The 19874-nt window shown below is 37.6% G+C and overlaps 1 pseudogene; it reads left to right on the forward strand.

The window, feature by feature from the left end:
* Positions 1-16459: 16459 nt before the first annotated feature.
* Positions 16460-18111, forward strand: LOC138312622 (ATP-dependent DNA helicase RecQ-like; annotated as a pseudogene).
* Positions 18112-19874: the final 1763 nt, after the last annotated feature.

Consider the following 19874-nt stretch of genomic DNA (forward strand, 5'->3'; position numbering starts at 1 on the left):
AACAAAGTGTTGTTATTTTTCGGGTCGATCCGAAATCCAAAATGGCCGCCAAAGCCCCCATCTTGAAAACACATTTTGAACTTCTTCTCAAGTTCTACCGGTGCGATTTGGTTGAAACTTGCATAAAATGATCCTGACATGGTCCCGACAAAGTGTTGTTATCTTTCGGGTCGATCCGAAATCCAAGATGGCCGCCACAGCCGCCATCTTGAAAACACATTTTGAACTTCTTCTCAAGTTCTACCGGTGCGATTTGACTGAAACTTGCATGAAATGATCCTGACATGGTCCCGACAAAGTGTTATTTTTCGGGTCGATCCGAAATCCAAGATGGCCGCCACAGCCGCCATCTTGAAAACACATTTTGAACTTCTTCTCAAGTTCTACCGGTGCGATTTGGCTGAAACTTGCATGAAATGATCCTGACAAAGTGTTGTTATTTTTCGGGTCGATCCGAAATCCAAGATGGCCGCCACAGCCGCCATCTTGAAAATATATTTTGAACTTCTTCTCAAGTTCTACCGGTGCGATTTGACATAAACTTGCATGAAATGATCCTGACATGGTCCTGACAAAGTATTGTTACATCTCTGGTTGATCACAAATCGAAGATGGCTACCATGACACTATATCTAATTAATTTCCTATATGTTAAGGCCCTTGGGCCTCTTGTTTGAAATAAAATTTGTTGAAAGAAATTGAAAATGATCCTGACATGGTCCTGACAAAGTGACACCATATATAATTAGTTTTACTATTGCCAAGGTAGTCAGATGACCGTTAAGGCCCTTTGGGCCTCTTGTTATTAATCCACAGCAAGTTCAAAACATAGTTAATAATTCACACTGTTCCATGATCGTACATTCACACTTGGCCAAGTCCTTTCACACCGTTTTCACATAAGTATTTACAAGTCCATCCTCACAAAGTAACGGCACTTCCACTCACTTCTAAAACTACAGGAAAAACTGATAAGTAAAGCGCGCACCTCTTTTTATACCGATTCAATAACAATTGATATTCATTAACTCCAAAATTATTCTACTGACCAATCCAACCTTTAAACGTATGCACGTGCTCCTGATAGATCAGCCTAATATGGACCAAGGCTTTTGTCTGCAATGCGACACTGACCGAACTTGACCATATATGTCGACCTCTACCTAAAATCCACTACCTGTGAACAACTGACTTTCAGTGTATGCAAACTATTGAGTTTAAATGGCAGAGCGCTATCTACGAACCTGAGCGAGATGCGTAAACCTATATCAGACGTCCTAGCAACCGTACCATTACAGCGCTAGCTAATTTATAAGCCCTAACAATATACGCACTACACCTAAAGGGAAGCAACTCGAGTAGAATTAACTTGACAATAACTAATCTATGATCACGCATCGTACAGATATATACACTATCTCTACCAAACATATAACCATTCTAATAAAACAATCTGTATCTCCAAAATCACTACACAACCCCCTTCTTTCGAAGAGTTCGTGTCCTCACAAACATCTAAACATAGCAAAAGAACGTTATCACAACTAATTACTAAAAAATATATCCTCAAATAAAAGTTCAACGCAAACATGCATGAAAATATACCAATACGACAACTTCACTTTAAATTCTTAAAATTCTCACAAGAAAAGGCACCGTCTGGCCTATCTTATTCACATTCCCAACTGGTATTTTAATACCTTACACGTACATTAAAATAAATACATAATCTATCCACATATTAATTATAAACTATGACCAACACGATAACCCATAATAAATGCACCAACAAAATATCTCCTTATTTTAGTAAAACGTCAGAAATAGAGATATTTCTCTATTAAAGATAAACTTTGCATATTCAACCGTTATCAACTATATATCTATCTATAAAAATGACCATAAACTCTTCTCAAGTCACTTGAAAAGTTTAACAAATAAAAATATGGCACAATAAATGTTAATAAAATCTCCCATACTTCTTCCATACCCATACACACATTATGGTAGTAAACATATATAGTTTGTGAAATATAGATTTTAACATTAATCTCTTCACTTTGCTTTACGTATATTCTATTCTATACGCATCTCTATATATATTTGAGCTATTATTGAAGCTTCAAAATTATTTGTTTTTAACAAGAGGCCCAGAGGGCCTGTATCGCTCACCTGGTTTGTAATGCCTAGTAAGGTTCATTGTTTCTTTTCTGAAGGAATTTGAATATTTACCTCTAATTCCCCTATTGGGCCCCACTCTTTCTGCTCAAGGGGGTGAAAGCCAAAAATTATAGGAATTCTGTTAACCCCAAGGATGTTTCTGGGCCAAATTTGGTTAAAATCCAAGCAGAACTCTAAGACTAGTAGCGATTTATAGGATTTACCTAAATTTCCCTATTGGGCCCCGCCCCTCCTGCCCCCAGGGGGTCAGATCCAAAATTTATACAAGTTCTATTCCCCTTCCCCCAAGGATGTTTCTGGCCAAATTTGGTTTCAATCCATGCAGAACTCTAGGACAAGTAGCGATTTATAGGATTTACCTCTATTTCCCCTATTGGGCCCCGCCCCTCCTGCCCCCGGGGGGTCAGAGCCAAAATTTATATAAGTTCTGTTCCTATTCCCCTAAGAATGTTTCTGGCTAAATTTGGTTACAATCCATGCAGAATTCTAGGACAAGTAGCGATTTATAGGATTTACCTCTATTTCCCCTATTGGGCCCCACCCCTCCTGTCCCCAGGGGGTCAGAGCAAAAATTTATACAAGTTCTGTTCCCCTTCCCCCTAGGATGTTCCTGGCCAAATTTGGTTACAATCCATGCAGAACTCTAGAACAAGTAGCGATTTATAGGATTTACCTAAATTTCCACTATTGGGCCCCACCCCTCCTGTCCCGGGGGTCAGAGCCAAAATTTATACAAGTTCTGTTTCCCCTTCCCCCAAGGATGTTTCTGGCCAAATTTGGTTACAATCCATGCAGAACACTAGGACAAGTAGTGATTTATAGGATTTACCTCAATTTCCCTTATTGGGCCCCGCCCCTTCTGTCCCCGGGGGGTCAGAGCCAAAATTTATACAAGTTCTGTTCCCCTTCCCCCAAGGATGTTTCTGGCCAAATTTGGTTACAATCCATGCAGAACTCTAGGACAAGTAGTGATTTATAGGATATACCTCTATTTCCCCTATTGGGTCCCGCCCCTCCTGTCCCCGGGGGGTCAGAGCCAAAATTTATACAATTTCTGTTCCCCTTCCCCCAAGGATGTTTCTGGCCAAATTTGGTTACAATCCATGCAGAACTCTAGGACAAGTAGCGATTTATAGGATTTACCTCAATTTCCCCTATTGGGCCCCGCCCCTCCTGTCCCCGGGGGGTCAGAGCCAAAATTTATACAAGTTCTGTTCCCCTCCCCCCAAGGATGTTTCTGGCCAAATTTGGTTAAAATCCATGCAGAACTCTATGACTAGTAGCGATTTAAAGGAAATGTTGACGGACAGACGGACGACGGACGACGGACGCCGCGCCATGACATAAGCTCACCGGCCCTTCGGGCCAGGTGAGCTAAAAACAGTACACACATGCCGAGTGTATATATATATCTCCTAACACGCTATATATAAAACTTTATTTTAAAATCCACCCTTACGCCCAATTATGCGCTAGCATATATAACATATAAGAACCTACATTGAATTGATATACACCTATAATATCATGACTAAAAAACGTTCAACATATACTTCACCTTGTTAAAGCGAATTAAATTCCAAAATTTCACATATTTATATATGTGATCCAAAGTAACACAAAAATAATAATTATAGTTATCACAGTTCATTTAGTATCGGATGTCCTAATAAAAATCCACCGGAATGTATCGTTAAATTGTCAGTTTATGTGTAAAGTATCACAACACAGTTCAGCACCATTAATCCAGCATCACAGTAAAATATAAATCCCAAAGTAAGTTCACTGTCACGTATTAAATGTAAATCCCTGCGTAAATCCAAAGGTAACTTTTAAAATAGTGTTACTATAATCCAAAGGGTATTAATCCAAAGAATGTTCACAAAATAATGTCACTGTTATAAATCCAAATATACGAAATGTCACTGTTATAAATCCAAATATACGAAATGTCACTTTTTAAATAATCTGCCGAAAATATAACTAATTTCACTTATAATCCATCTTCATCCCCCCAGGGGCCTGCGTCCATATAGGGCAAATAGTCGTTGATTTTATTCTGTTATAGTGTAATTTAATAATCCAATTTTCATCCCCCCAGGGGCCTGCGTCCATAAAGGGCATTAAGTCGTTGAATTTCTTTTTCTGTTCTTTTTCTTTTTCATCGGTGACTCTGATTTCCCATGTAATAATCCAAATATATTTCTAAAAATTTCCGGCCGGTCTGAATAAATTTAATTTCTTTTTACCGCTGGGCATGCTCATGTAGTTCTTGCAGTACGTCCCTGCATATCTGGCTGACATCCGGGCTCTCGCTACTGTTGTTGAATAAGACTTCTGAGACCCGCGTTGTCTTTGAAGAGCCGTCCGGTCCGGTGGTGGTGGTTGTTATTAATCTGTTGACCGTAACATCTCCAGCTACGGACTCAGCTGGAGATGCTGGTGACGACTGGATTTCCTCATGGTCGGGATACAACACGACGGACTCTGGACTAGGGTATCCTGACGAAATGCCATAGTTCCATGTGGAGGCCGTGGAGTCTAGCGATCCCGGTTGACTTATTTCTTCCTCGCCTTCATCTCCGAACAGGTCTTCCAACAGTTCATTGAACCTTTCATCTGCGGTGTCCTCATCCCTAAATGTATAGGACGCCAGGTCCGGAACATCAATAGTATCCTCTATCCTCATTTTCGTCAAATCCAGTAGGGTGTAGCATATTTGTATGGTATCAATAGCATCATTGTATGGTTGTGATTCAAAATTAAACTTTGGGAGTCAATTTTGCTTATTTTTCCATTGTCAGAGTCTTGTGATAATTACTAACAAAAAACCAGGTGAGCGATACAGGCCCTCTGGGCCTCTTGTCAATCCGAAAATAATTACTATCATCATCTTCAAATTCCTTATTGTGAATTTAAAGTGAATAGTCGGGCAAAGAAAACCAGTCTAAATGCGTTCATTGGCCTTCCAAAAGTTCTCACATATTAATATGACGGTCAAGTTCTGCTTACGTTTCCCAGTTCTGACCATTGAAATAAAGAAAAGTTGAAAGCATTGAAAGCGAGGCTGCGTGGAAATGTAACCACGGACATAGTCAGCCGGGAGGACGTTTTACCTTGATTCGTGGCCCTGCAGGTAGGGCGTTAGAATTGTACCTGCTGCCCCTATTGCATGATCGTAAAAGGCGACTAAATTTAGGATCTTATCTTTTCTCTTCTTCCTAACTGACTTTATCTTTCCTAATGCCTCCCTTGGCACCGCCTCACTTTTGGCCTTGAGTTGAGCGTTCGCCCCTGTGAGGAAGGCTCTGGGTTCTGTCCCCTGGCCGAGACACACCAAAGTCTATAAAAGTGGTAAGTTTCTGCTCCTGCTTAGCGCTCAGCATACAGGGAGTGGGACGACTGGTTCGCCCGTTGTCAGTATAATGTGACCGGGTGGGGTGTGTTGCTTGGTGTCTTCGGCGGCATGCTTCAGTGTTATAGCACTATAAAAAGGGCAATAGTTCCACTATACAAGAAGACACAACACTAATATACCGCAGTCTCCCAAAACACGCACCTCGCACAACATACACGCAATACTACGCATACATGGGAGGCCGTCCTTACATGACCATAGCTGTTAATAGGACGTTAATAAATCAAACAAACAAACAAACAAATTTAGGATTCCTATACTTTAAATTAATTTCTACTTACGCAGACAGATTTTGACGAGAAAGTTCATTTTTCTATTCCATAAGAAATTATACTGGATACATTCACACCATTTTTACCGACTTTAGTCATCCTTGCCCGACTGTTCACTTTAACTGTAATATGATTTAAGCATATAACTGATATTTGTTCATATTCTATGACATGTACATGCTTGAAATGAAATGAATAAATAAAAGATTATTTAAATTTAAAACACAATACATTAGCTGTTTATATTTTTTGTCAAAAACATATTAAGCTTATCGTTCATAACACACTAATCATCACCTTTGAGACAATTTAATGAAAATCAATTAAACATTAATTTGTATAACACAGGTCGTCTTATGTTTTCCCCGCCTTGACTATCAATGTTCCCTGATCACTCTGAAAGTATTGATTTTACCTTTTTTTGCGGTCACCACATGAACTGCCTTTAAATCAATCACACCAATGAGACATACATTTACTGCATTCATTATAACACTGTAAGGCAATTCTGCAAGATCAGCGAACATTGTTGATTTACCTTGAATATCTACATGCACAGTATGGTACCATATGTAACAGGAGAGGAGAAAATGTAGCGGCAAGACCAGGATTCGGTCCCGGGACTCTCCGAACACTAGCAAATTTCAAATTTTATTTCACTCTCAGACATACAAGTATGTAACAGGAGGTCACTATACATAAATATAAACATACAAGTATATTGGACCCATAGCGCAACAGTGCATTACAATATGTATTAGTGATGTACATGCTCAATCAATAGTTTTTCATTTTTTTTCAAAAACTTACATATATTTGTCAGAACAGTTATGTTACATATAGTAAACAGGCCTTTCATTTTGATAACACTATGGTTTCTATAATAGTAACTTGGTATATACATTTCTCGTAAACGTTTCACCATTTCATTACTGCATTGAAACAAATAATGATATTCGTTTCCAATATCAGTAAAAACAGATTACAAGTTCTATTTACTTCAGGGGTCCCAGTCCATCTTCCAGTTTCTATAGGTTAGTGCATGTTCGAGGTTCTGAATTTTATGATGATTTGTCTATCTATTGGCTTTAGTTTCACAAGATACTTTTCAAATTCAAAATTACTTTTAAAAATAGAATAAGTACGACCTTTTGATGAATTCTCTTTATCATTAAACCATTTTTGTACAAATATATCTTGTAATCTTTGTGTTACGATAGATTTTAAATATTCTCTATTATATGTACATACATTCTGGAAGTCCCATATATAATTCAAACCAGTTTCTTCAAAAATATTTTTAACATTATGCGTCCATTTGAATTCCATAATATTATTTGTTTGTAAGATTAACATCAACTTAAATATATTACTTGAAAGATTATCAGTAGTAATCAATTTGTGCCAAAACATAATAATTCTGTTTTTAACCTCTATATAGTGAGGGAATCTCCCTAATTCACCATATACCATGTAATTACACGTACTTTTCCTAACGCCGAGTATACGTTTACAAAACTGTAAATGAAGCTTTTCTATAGCTGTAATATTTTCGTGGCCCCATACTTCTACTGAGTACATCAATATTGGTAAACCAAGGGAATCATATACTTTTAACTGGAGATCAATAGGAAGAGGGATGTTTCTTATTTTCTTGTAAACAGCAAACATATCTTTTCTTGACTGTTCCAACAGTTTCAATTTCGTTTTATGAAAACTCCCATTGTAATTCATCAACATTCCTAGATAAGAAAACGAATCTACAATTGCAATCTCTTTGTTAAATAATGTGAAATGAGGACGAGTTCGAGACTTCCTCTTTGCAAAAATAACAATTTTTGTCTTATTTGTGTTTACTTTAAGTTTCCAATTTTCACAATAAATTTCAAATTTATTTAAGGCTGACTGTAGATCGTTAGCTGATTCAGCCATTATAACTGTATCATCTGCATAAAGAATTACAAATAGTTCTATATACATTCCAATAGTATTACCTAAATCTTTTATATTCTTCAAACAATTGACACCATGCTCTTCAAAAAAACTTTCAATATCATTAAGAAAAATAGCAAATAAGAAGGTTGACAATTTTCTCCTTGCTTTACACCGACGTTGCAAGTAAACATATCAGATACATCATTTCCATTTTTGACACAGGATGTTGTATTTTAGATTAGTTATTGCTTTAAACATTTTCCCAGTTATATTGCTTCTTTGAACTTTTTGCCATAAACCGAGTCTCCAAACTGAATCAAAAGCTTTCCTTAAATCAACACACGAACAGAACAGTTTATTTTTCCAAGTGAGAAATAGATAGAAGTTAGAACATGTAGAATAAAAATATTATCAGTTGTAGAATGGTTTTTCCTGAATCATAGCTGAGTGCTCTACCGACTGAACTACCTGGTCATCGGTCATCGATAATCGACCCAGTCCAATCCCGCTACACTCCTCCCTCCTTTTTTGAATACATACGAGACCCTTTCAAACACCACAACCGTTGGTTATTTAGTTGGGTGCCAATTCTGTAACAGGAGAGACGAAAATGTAGCTCTTCCGACTGAGCTACCTGATAACCGATAATCAACCCAGTCTGATCCCGCTACAAATATTTATCTGATTATTTTATCTCCCTTCCTATATTCAATCTACCTTTATGACTTAGAATCTTACCTGGTGGAAAAGAATATTTTGTCTTACAAATCTTGACAAATTATGCACACTGTGATTGTTGCAAGCTAAACTACGTATCCGCTAGCTGATTGCTGTTGATTGTTAATGATCTCAAACACTAATTACTTATTGTGCCAATTTAAGTAAATATATTCTACTCTTTTCAAATATTCCTGATTACTATTCATGTGTAATATCTCAAAACATTGACATGTGCACGGAGTACGGCGGACCAGACCGCCGATGTTTTGGACATCTGCTAGATATTTGTTTCATGTTACGGTGGCCAATAAAAGAAAACAAACACAATGCGGTTTTCATATGTTATTTCTTCTAAATACAACACTTTTTGTGCAAGTTGTCAAGCATTTATGGGGAATATTTTGCATTGAAATTGTCACCTTCATACATCGGTTTTGGGACTCCCTGGACATTGTTTTTTCCCCATTTTTTTGATGCGCAAAATATACTGATAGTAGATTTTTTTAAGCATTTTCAGCCCTAAAAAGTACCTGCGCAATTATACCAGTTTTTACGGTATATGATATTGGAATGTATCCCAAACTTTTTATCATATTATTTGCCAATAACCCTGTTATGATATCAGAAATATCTGATGGTCTACAACAAATGTTACATGAATTTTAACAATATTGCATAACATGGAAATTAGAACTTAATATCAGAAATCGTAAATCGGTACAACAACACCAGTTGATGTTATGGAATACAGAATTATATTTATAAAAAATGTTTAAATATCTAGGTACAGAAAATAATGTTAATGGTATCGTTTTTAAAGAAAGGGAAAAACCTGCTGAACATTCGGTGTTTGCTATTTATGAGAAATAAAGGAATGTATCTCTTCCTGTTCATCTTAAACTGAAAATATTTGATTCACTTCGTAATGCTAGTTTTATTATACTCATCAGAGGCATGGGAATTCGAAAATAAAAAATGCAGAAAAAATTCATTTGTAATTTTGTAAAACAATCCTGAAGTTAAGAAAGTGTACAAACAAGTTCATGGTCTATGGTGAGCTAACAAGTTATCCGGTTTGAATTGAAGTTCGGATACAATGTATATCAATCAACTTGCTGTTTTACAAAAGAATATTTACAAAACTTGTTAAAAGTAGACCAATTGACCAATTTATTAAAAAATCACATGGTGATATTGATAAGTCTTCTAGAGGACAGACATATTCTATATTTAAGACATTTTGGCATAGAAAAGTATGCCTCTTGTCTTTCTGTGCTGCAAAACAGTACTTGTTTACTGATACTGTGGTCCCAAGAACTTGATGACAATAGCCATTAAGAATGGATATTTTCATTAACATCAAATTAACAAGGAAAATGCTAAAGGTGTTATAAAATCATTTGACATATAACATCATAGGAAATATTAGAATTGGCTTCCAAGATATTAGTATGTGTCTCTTATTTTACACATTGGTGTCCAAGGAATCCTCAAAAGTCCAAACTGGAAGGAACACCAGCCAAATTTATTTTTTATTGTACAAAACTACAGTAGTATTGACCTTAGAAATATATTCCTCCTATCATCTAGACCGAGCCATTTAGTACTTTCAGTACTTTGATTCATTATGAATAAATTTACAAACACATACTTTGAATAATGTTTTTTTTACTCAAAGAAAATTCAAGGATCATCATATGTGTTTCTCTTTCAATCATTTCATATAGCTTATAGGACAAGGTATAGGTATATCAAAATGAACTACAACAATGTTTAGGCAAATTACAAAATTGGGCTGACGAAAATGGCTTTAGATTTTCAAGATCAAAAACTGTCTGTATGCACTTCTGTCAAAAACGAAAACCACACAATGATCCTGACCTCACACTCAATGGAATTAAAATTCCAGTAGTTGAACAAACTAAATTTCTTGGACTAATATTTGATTCGAAACTGTCCTTTGTTCCACATATCAAACATCTGAAGGATAAGTGCTCGAAGGCGCTGAACATTCTACGAGTTCTTTCCCATTCTGATTGGGATGCAGACCGTGAAATGCTTCTACGTATCTATCGGGCACTTATTAGATCAAAACTTGACTACGGCTCTATTGTCTATGGATCGGCTCGCAGCTCCTATCTACAGATGCTTGACCCTATACAGAATCAGGGACTGCGTCTCGCACTTTTAGCTTTTCGAACAACACCTGTGAAGAGTCTCCATGTGGAAGCTAATGAGCCATCTCTAGACGATCGGCGAAAGAAATTATCCTTACAGTATGCTGCTCAACTGAAATCCAACCCCAAATATCCCGCATTTAACCTTGTTTCAATCCACAACATCAAGAAATATTTACACAAAATCAAAAGCTCATACCAACATTTGGCATCAGAATTTCAAAATTTTTGCTGGAACTTAGTATACCATTCGACACCATTGACGAGTACACCGTATCAGATGTACCACCATGGCTCATTCAAACACCTGATATCAATTTATCTCTACATGAGAGGGCAAAATCCAGTGCATTACCCGAAGAACACAAATCCTCCTTTCGGGAGTGCATTAGGGCTTTCCCTGACCATGTTCAGATCTACACTGACGGATCAAAATATGGTGATAATGTTGCGGCAGCATGCTGTACATCTAATCACTGCTCCTCTATCCGACTCCCGGATATTGCCTCCATTTTCTCTGCGGAAGCATGTGCTATCGGTCTGGCGCTTGACCATATCGAAGAACACCGCATTGAAAAGGCAATCATCTGTTCAGACTCTCTTTCGGTTCTTCAGGCTTTGAAATCAAGAAGCCCTAGAAATACTCTAATCCAAAATCTTTTAATCCGAACATTTCGATTATCTTCTAAAACTCAAATTACTTATCTCTGGATTCCCAGTCATGTGGGTATAAAGGGGAATGAACAGGCTGATAAAGCAGCTAAGACTGCTCTTCGCCTAGCACAAACAGATTTGAAACTACCATACACCGACATCAAACCTTCAATTCAGTCAGCCATCAAACACCATTGGCAACAAAGGTGGTCTACCGAAACAAACAATAAACTGTTTAAAATTCAGCCTACACTTAATCCTTAATCCATGCATGTGATTCTCCTCTCACAGTGGAGCATATTTTATTTCACTGTATTGATTTTAAGCACATACGAGATAAGTACTACGATGTCTCCGACATGTACACTTTGTTTCATGCCGTGAGACATAATCGTATTTTTAGCCCACCATCATCAGATGGTGGGCTATTCAAATCGCCTTTCGTCCGTGGTCCGTCCGTCCTTCCGTCCGTCCGTCCGTTAACAATTCTTGTTACCGCTAATTCTCAGAAAGTGCTGAAGGGATCTTTCTCAAATTTCATATGTAGGTTCCCCTAGGACTCTAGTTGTGCATATTGCATTTTGGGACCGATCGGTCAACAAGATGGCCGACAGGCGGCCATCTTGGATTTTGATAGTTAAAGTTTGTCACCGCTATTTCTCAAAAAGTGCTGAAGGGATCTTTCTCAAATTTTATGTACAGGTTTCCCTAGGACTCTAGTTGTGCATATTGCATTTTGGGACTGATCGGTCAACAAGATGGCCTACAGGCAGCCATCTTGGATTTTGATAGTTAAAGTTTGTTACCGCTATTCTCACAAAAAGTACTGCAGGGATCTTTCTCAAATTTCATATATAGGTTCCCCTAGGGCCCTAGTTGTGCAGATTGCATTTTGGGACCGATCGGTCAACAAGCGGCCATCTTGGATTTTGATACTTAAAGTTTGTTACCGCTATTTCTCAGAAAGTACTGAAGGGATCTTTCTCAAATTTCATATGTAGATTCCCCTAGGACCCTTGTTGTGCATATTGCATTTTGGGACCGATCGGTGAACAAGATGGCCGACAGGTGGCCATCTTGGATTTTGATAGTTAAAGTTTGTTACCGCTATTACTAAAAAAGTGCTGATCCCTGTTACCGCTATTACTCAAAAAGTGCTGAAGGGATCTTTCTCAAATTTTATATACAGGTTCCCCTAGGACCCTAGTTGTGCATATTACATTTTGGGACCGATCGGTGAACAAGATGGCCGACAGGTGGCCATCTTGGATTTTGACAGTTAAAGTTTGTTACCGCTATTACTCAAAAAGTACTGAAGGGATCTTTCTCAAATTTCATATATAGGTTTCCCTAGGGCCCTAGTTGTGCATATTGCATTTTGGAACCGATCGGTCAACAAGATGGCTTGGATTTTGATAGTTAAAGTTTGTTACCGCTATTTCTCAATAAGTAATGAAGGTATTGTTTACAAATTTCATATGAAGGTTCCCCAAGGACCCTAGTTGTGCATATTGTTAATTGGGACCGATCGGTAAACAAGATGGCCGACCGACGGCCATATTGGATTTTGATTGTTAAAGTTTGTTACCGCTATTTCTCAGAAAGTACTGAAGGGATCTTTCTCAAATTTTATGTGTAGGTTCCCCTTGTACCCTAGTTGTGCATAGTACCTTTTAGGACTGATGCATTATGCCTTTCGGGACTGATCGGTAAACAAGATGGCCAACCGGCCGCCATCTTAGATTTCATTGTTGAAGTTTGTTACCACTATTTCTTAGAAAGTACTATAGCGATCTGTCTCAAATTTTATATGTCATGTGTTTGAAAAAGTTTGAAAAGCAGGGAAAAGATCCCTCTTTCCATTGTCAGACATAGATCTTTCTTTGGTGGGCGCCAAGATCCCTCTGGGATCTCTTGTTAATTATCTCAAAGAGATCGGTATTTTAAGCAAAATATGAACGTTTTCTCATCATACATCGTATCAACTCAACATTTCATCGTTTCATCAACATTGTGCATGAGTTTTCTCATGTGTTTTAGCCAAATTTATTTTATCCCATACAAACCTTTTTTTTACCCTGAACTTTTATCCTGATATTAATGCATGACTTGTAGTTTGGCCCTAAATGACCTTAGTTGTCGATGGGCCGTAAAACTCAAACAAACAAACAAAACAAACAATCAAAATGAAAATGTTCCAATACCTATCTAATTATAAAATATCTTTTTAAACATCTTTATACTTTATGATTTCTCACAAATAAGCATACTGCAGCTGTCTGCAGTGCATTTCAAACATTCACTGCAAGATGTACCCGGTGAATTAGTGATCCAGATCGAATGTCTCTGATTTCAGTTTTTAAGACAAGAAATCATTTTAGGTCATCTGGCCCGAAGGGTAAATCCTATAAGTCGCTTCTTGTCCTAGAGTTCTGCATGTATTGTAACCCTCCCTGCGGGTAGGGCGAATTTAGGATCTTATCTTTTCTCTTCTTCCTAACTGACTTTATGTTTCCTTATGCCTCCCTTGGCACCGCCTCTTTTTGGCCTCGAGTTGAGCGTGCGCCTCTGTGAGGAAGGCTCTGGGATATGTCCCCTGGCCGAGACAGTCAGTATAATGTGACCGGGTGGGATGTGTTACTTGGTGTCTTCGGCGGCATGCTTCAGTGGTATAGCACTATAAAAAGGGCAACAGTTCCACTATACACGAAGACACAACATGAATATACCGCAGTCTCCCGAAACACGCACCTCGCACAACATACACGCAACACACCGCATACATGGGAGGCCGTCCTCTCATGACCATAGCTGTTAATAGGACGTTAATTAATCAAACAAACAAACAAACAAACAAATAAAAAGGGCAACAGTTCCACTATACAAGAAGACACAACATGAATATACCGCAGTCTCCCAAAACACGCACCTCCCACAACATACACGAAAAACACTGCATACATGGGATGCCAAAACAAACAAAAACAATGTATTGTAACCAAATTTGGCCACAAACATCCTTGGGGGAGGGGGAACAGAACTTTTATAAATTTTGGCTCTGACCCTCGGGGGCAGGAAGGGCGGGGCCCAATAGGGGAATTAAAGGTAAATATTCGAATTCCTTCAGAAAAGAAACAACCTGTATTCACGTCAGTTCTTGGCATTACAAAACAGGTGAGCGATAAGGCCCTCTGTTTCTATAACATCAGTAAGAAGACTAACATATAATGACAATTTATATGTTAAATATTACAGTCACATGTACACGTTCATGACTTTCCCCATGACACACTTACTTTAATGGTCTTTCTTACTTTTTAGGTCATCTGACCCGAAGGGTCAGGATGACCTTTAGTCATCGTGATTTGTCTGTCGTCGTCCGCCGTGCGTCATGCGTAAACTTTTTCCTTTAAAACGCTACTCCTCCTTAACCGCTAGGCGGCTGTCATCCATATTTGGTGTGAAACATTATTGGGAAGGACAATCATATTTTATATAAATGAGCTTGGTCCGACCCCTAGGGGCTGAGGAGTGGGGCCCCAAAAGGGCAAATTTTCTTAATTTTAGCTTTAAAATCCTACTCCTCCTTCATCCTTGGATGGATTTCATCCATATTTGGTGTAAAACATTATTGGGGAAGGATAATCATATTTGATGTAAATGAGCGTGGTCCAACCTCTAGGGTATGAGGTGTGGGGCCCCAAATGGGCAAATTTTCTTAATTTTAGCTTTTAAATCCTACTCCTCCTTCAGCCTTGGATGGATTTTATCCATATTTGATGTGAAACATCATTGGGGACGCACAATCACATTTTATATAAATGAGCCTGGTCCGGCCCCTAGGGGCTGAGAGGTGGGGCCCTAAATGGGGATTTTTCCTTAATTTTAGCTTTAAAATCCTTCTCCTTCATCCTTGGATGAATTTCATCCATATTTGGTGTGAAACATCATTGGGGAAGGACAATCATGTTATAAATGAGCCTGGTTCGACCCCTTGGGGCTGAGGGGTGCTGACAAAAGTTTTTTTATTCATACCGAGTCATGGGGTATCGTTTATAGAATGATGGATACGTCAAAGTTTTGTACACCACCTCCCTTTTTTTGCTTACAAGTGTTTTTTTACCCATTCAAATTCGTGGGCTATCGTTTATAGAATGATGGACACTTCAAAGTCACACCCCCAGATGATCCATTAAGTTTTGACAATCGTAACAAAGTTAAAAAAGTGTAACGAAATACAACAGGTGAAAATTTCAGGATCTCACCAAAATATAATTAATATTATTAATTAAGTGTAACTATGCAATCTATATAGAAGTCAATTTCATTCTAGATGTTTAAAGGTGTAATATACATTCCACAGAGATAGTGACACTCTCGATACTGATACGTATGTGTGTGAAACTAGTATTTCCCCGACACTCCATTTCTCGATTTGTATCTAATCAAAATCATAATCTAACTCTAAATAAATGCCATCACAGACTAGTGACTTAAAAAATCATGTATTATATTAATTTGTACTCGCTCTTTCTGTACAATTTTATTATAGATTCTTAAAAGTGTAATCTACATTTCACAGAGATAGAGGCAATATCGATATTGACCTTAGATACATATGTATGTGAAACTAGTATCTCACTGACAGCTCTCAGATGTTCCATTTCTCGATCTATATCAGATCAATGTCATAATATAAATAAACGGTAAAACACAGTTCATTAAAAAGACCCTGCACTGGAAAAAAAAAAACATAACAAAAAACGAAGTAGGATTCGAACATCAGACATTTATGATAATTTTGTCGGTTTCTTTGATTAATTAACGTCCTATTAACAGCTATGGTCATGTAAGAACGGTCTCCCATGTATGCGGTGTGTTGCGTGTATGTTGTGCGAGGTGCGTGTTTTGGGAGACTGGGGTAGATTATGTTGTGTCTTGTATAGTGGAACTGTTTGCCCTTTTTATAGTGCTATACCACTGAAGCATTCCTCCGAAGACACCAAGCAACACCACCCAACCCGGTCACATTATACTGACAACGGGCGAACCGGGCGAACCAGACGTCCCACTCCCTGTATGATGAGCGCTTAGCAGCAATCTGATTAAAATCAGCTGTTTGATACTCCGCTTACTACGTGCTCCGCTACAAACATCTGACAGTAGCCCATCGAGGTCACCGTCCGCGCGACCTTCGAAACTAAGAATATCATTAAAACATCGACCAATCAGAATTCGTCTTTCAAAGCGCGGTTCGGGTCTTCTGTCAAAATGGCGAATATGAGTGCAGACGAAGCGATCGAAAGCGTGTTGGCCACACATTTTCAAATTGACACGATAAAACCCGAACAAAGGCAAATATTAGATGCCTTATTAGCCAAGAAAGATTGTATGGCCGTTCTTCCCACGGGATTTGGGAAGTCCCTTCCGTACCAAATGTTGATACCCACGAAAAGAGAGATGGGGGTTGACGATGGAATGAAAGTTGTTGTTAGTTCGCCATTGACAGCTCTAATGCAGGATCAATGTGATCGTTTGAGCAAAATCCCTGGCATCAAAGCAATATATAAAGGTAAATCATTTGTTAAATATGTACAATATACATGAAATTTATCGATCATCGATGTTTGAAACATCATGCCAAGTTCTGAAATTTTTTAAAATTGTTTACGTTGGAACGTGAATGTTTCATTAATAATTTAACGGCCGATCGTTACGATAAACAAAACAGCACAACGTGTGTTTCCATTTAGTTTGTTTTCAATTTACAGGAGGTTGTTCTCAAACTGACGAAGACATTGAAAGTGGATCTTTTGATTTTTTATTTGCTTCACCAGAGACATTAGTTGGTGATCAGAAATGGAGAGTTGCACTGCAGCAGTTTGAAGTTTCGACTATTGTCGTTGATGAATTTCACACAATTGCGACTTGGTTAGTACATAATAACTCTGTAAATATAATACTATAAGACAGTGTAGTCTAGTCCAACACTGATATTAAAACACAGACATAAAACCTTGTCAATGTTCAACCACTGTTAAAAGTCTATAACGAACCATCAAGCAATAACTAATTGACAAGTGACCCTAATCTGATTAGTGTTATTACCCATTCTAGATACTAAATAAATACTATTAACAAAGAAAGGTAATATTAGAACATATGTCACAAATTACTAACAATAATGTTTTTAAATTTCAGGGGAGAAGATGAAGGAGACTCTAAAAAAGCATTCAGAAAATGGTTTTCATGTATAGGTGAACTTAGATCACTGCATCCACGAGCATCAGTTTTAGCTTTAAGTGCGACATGTACCCAGAAAATTTCAAACCGAGTGAAAAAAATTCTAAATTTGAATTCAGACAATCTTGTTGACATTAGAATTTCACCAAACAGGGAAAACATAAAAATAGTGGTGAATAAAGTTGCCAACAATACTGAAATGGCAATGTCATGGGTTGTTAATGGACTACAAGATGGACTTTTCCCAAAAACTTTGATTTATTGCATGTCAATAAAAGATGCAGCCAATATATACACTTTATATACTACAGGAAATACCAGACTGCAAGTGTATTGACATGTTTCACTCAGAAACAGAGGATGTTAGCAAGTCAAGAATCATGGATTCCCTGAAAAACCCAAACAGTGACTTGAAAATAGTTGTAGCAACTAATGCCCTAGTGGTATGGGCATTGACATAAAAAACTTTTATAATGTTGTATTATATGGTTGTCCAAAGTCCATAGTTTGACCTCGTGCAAGAGATAGGCCGAGTGTGGGACGAGATGGAAAAAATGCTACCGCCATGCTTCTCCATAACTCATACCATTTACGTGGAGTAGACAGTGATGTCAAAGCTGTTTACACGAAAAGTGCTGATTCTGACTGCAGACGTGCTACTATGTTGACACCATTCCTGTCCACTGCAGAGCTTTCAGACCTAGCCAAAAAAGAAAGGGACCATTCTTGTTGTGATTTATGCAACAGTATTTGTTCATGTGAAACATGTGCAAGAACACACATTGAAACACTTTTTCATTTTGTCTGTGATGGAAGTGACGAATCGGAAATGTCCGAGAATGAAGCAGTTCCAGATGTGCATGTGTCAGACTTTGAGGATGAATTATTTGAAAGTTGTTGAAGTATTCGTATTCCATTTAATAAAACCGTTCATACTAAAGTAGCTGTTTTACTGAAAATCGTTTTCAAATTATTTCATACACGCACAACCAATATCCTCTCATCCCCGATACTCCAGGAGTTTCTATTGTTGTCTTTGTATCCACCACTGGACTATCTCGCATTCAAACCAGGGATTGTTATAACACAATTAATAGTAACCCCTGGAGTATCGAGGATGGTATTTACTATGAACACTATTAACATCATCAGGAGTCTTTTAAATGGAGGGTATGACAAGCTATTGTGCCGTATGTACAGCAAGGTTGTCAGTATTACAAAACTTCATTATACTAGTATGGTTTTGTTTTATTAGTTTAACGTCCTATTATATAATTAACTGCCAGCTCAGGGTCATGTTAGGACATGCCAGGTTAGTTGGTGGAGGAAAGCCGGAGTACCCTGAGAAAAACCACCGATCAGCGATAAGTACCTGCCAACTGCCACACATGGGATTCTAACCTGCATCCCAGAGATGGAGGGCTTGTGGTAATATGTTGGGAAATCTTTACCACTCGGCCACCGTGGCCCCTCATTATACTAGTACCGGTAACTACTACACATAGCTTTAACCACATTTCATTTAGATACACACAAAGGCAAGATTAACGATTCTGAGACTTTATTGAAGTACAAGAAATATCAGAATATTTTAGCATACTGAAACTTATCATTTGTTAAATATTAACTTGGTGAAGTTACAAATAAAGCAAGTACTGTAACAGGAATCAATGACAAAGCTACATACATGTATGTCATTCCTGGTACAATTTCAATTTGTATGAAAACAATCTAAACATTCTGACATTTCTCTTTACAGGATTTAAATGAAGAGGAAATTTCTAAAAAATGTGCAATCATAATTTACAACTTGCATCAATTCATATCGGTTTGAATAATTTTTGTTGCTACTTTGTCATTTCTGTTACCAAATGTCATTCGTGTTACCTGGTTTTAATTCTAAACATTTTCAAAGTCATACGTATACAGATAAAGTATTTCTGTTGCTTTAATTTGCCTCTGATTATTACTTATTTCAATATCATAGTATAATTAGATGACATCAAACTAGAGCAATGAAGATTCATTTAATAGAAAGAATCATTCTTGTTACAAACTTCTTTTCATTCCTGTTACCATAAATGAAAACTTGACCTGAAAAACTACTTACACTTCAGCATGTATTTCAAAGTTGCAAAGACTTGAAAAGTCAAAATAGTAGAATCAATGTCCAACAAGATCATTTCATAATCAAGAAAAGTATGGAACTTTTACATATCAATGATCATTCCTGTTATAACCACATTATGCCATTCCTGTTACATTATCCATGGT

Source organism: Argopecten irradians, unplaced genomic scaffold (genome assembly GCF_041381155.1).
Source record: "Argopecten irradians isolate NY unplaced genomic scaffold, Ai_NY scaffold_0394, whole genome shotgun sequence".
In the NCBI taxonomy this organism is placed as follows: Eukaryota; Metazoa; Mollusca; class Bivalvia; order Pectinida; family Pectinidae; genus Argopecten; species Argopecten irradians.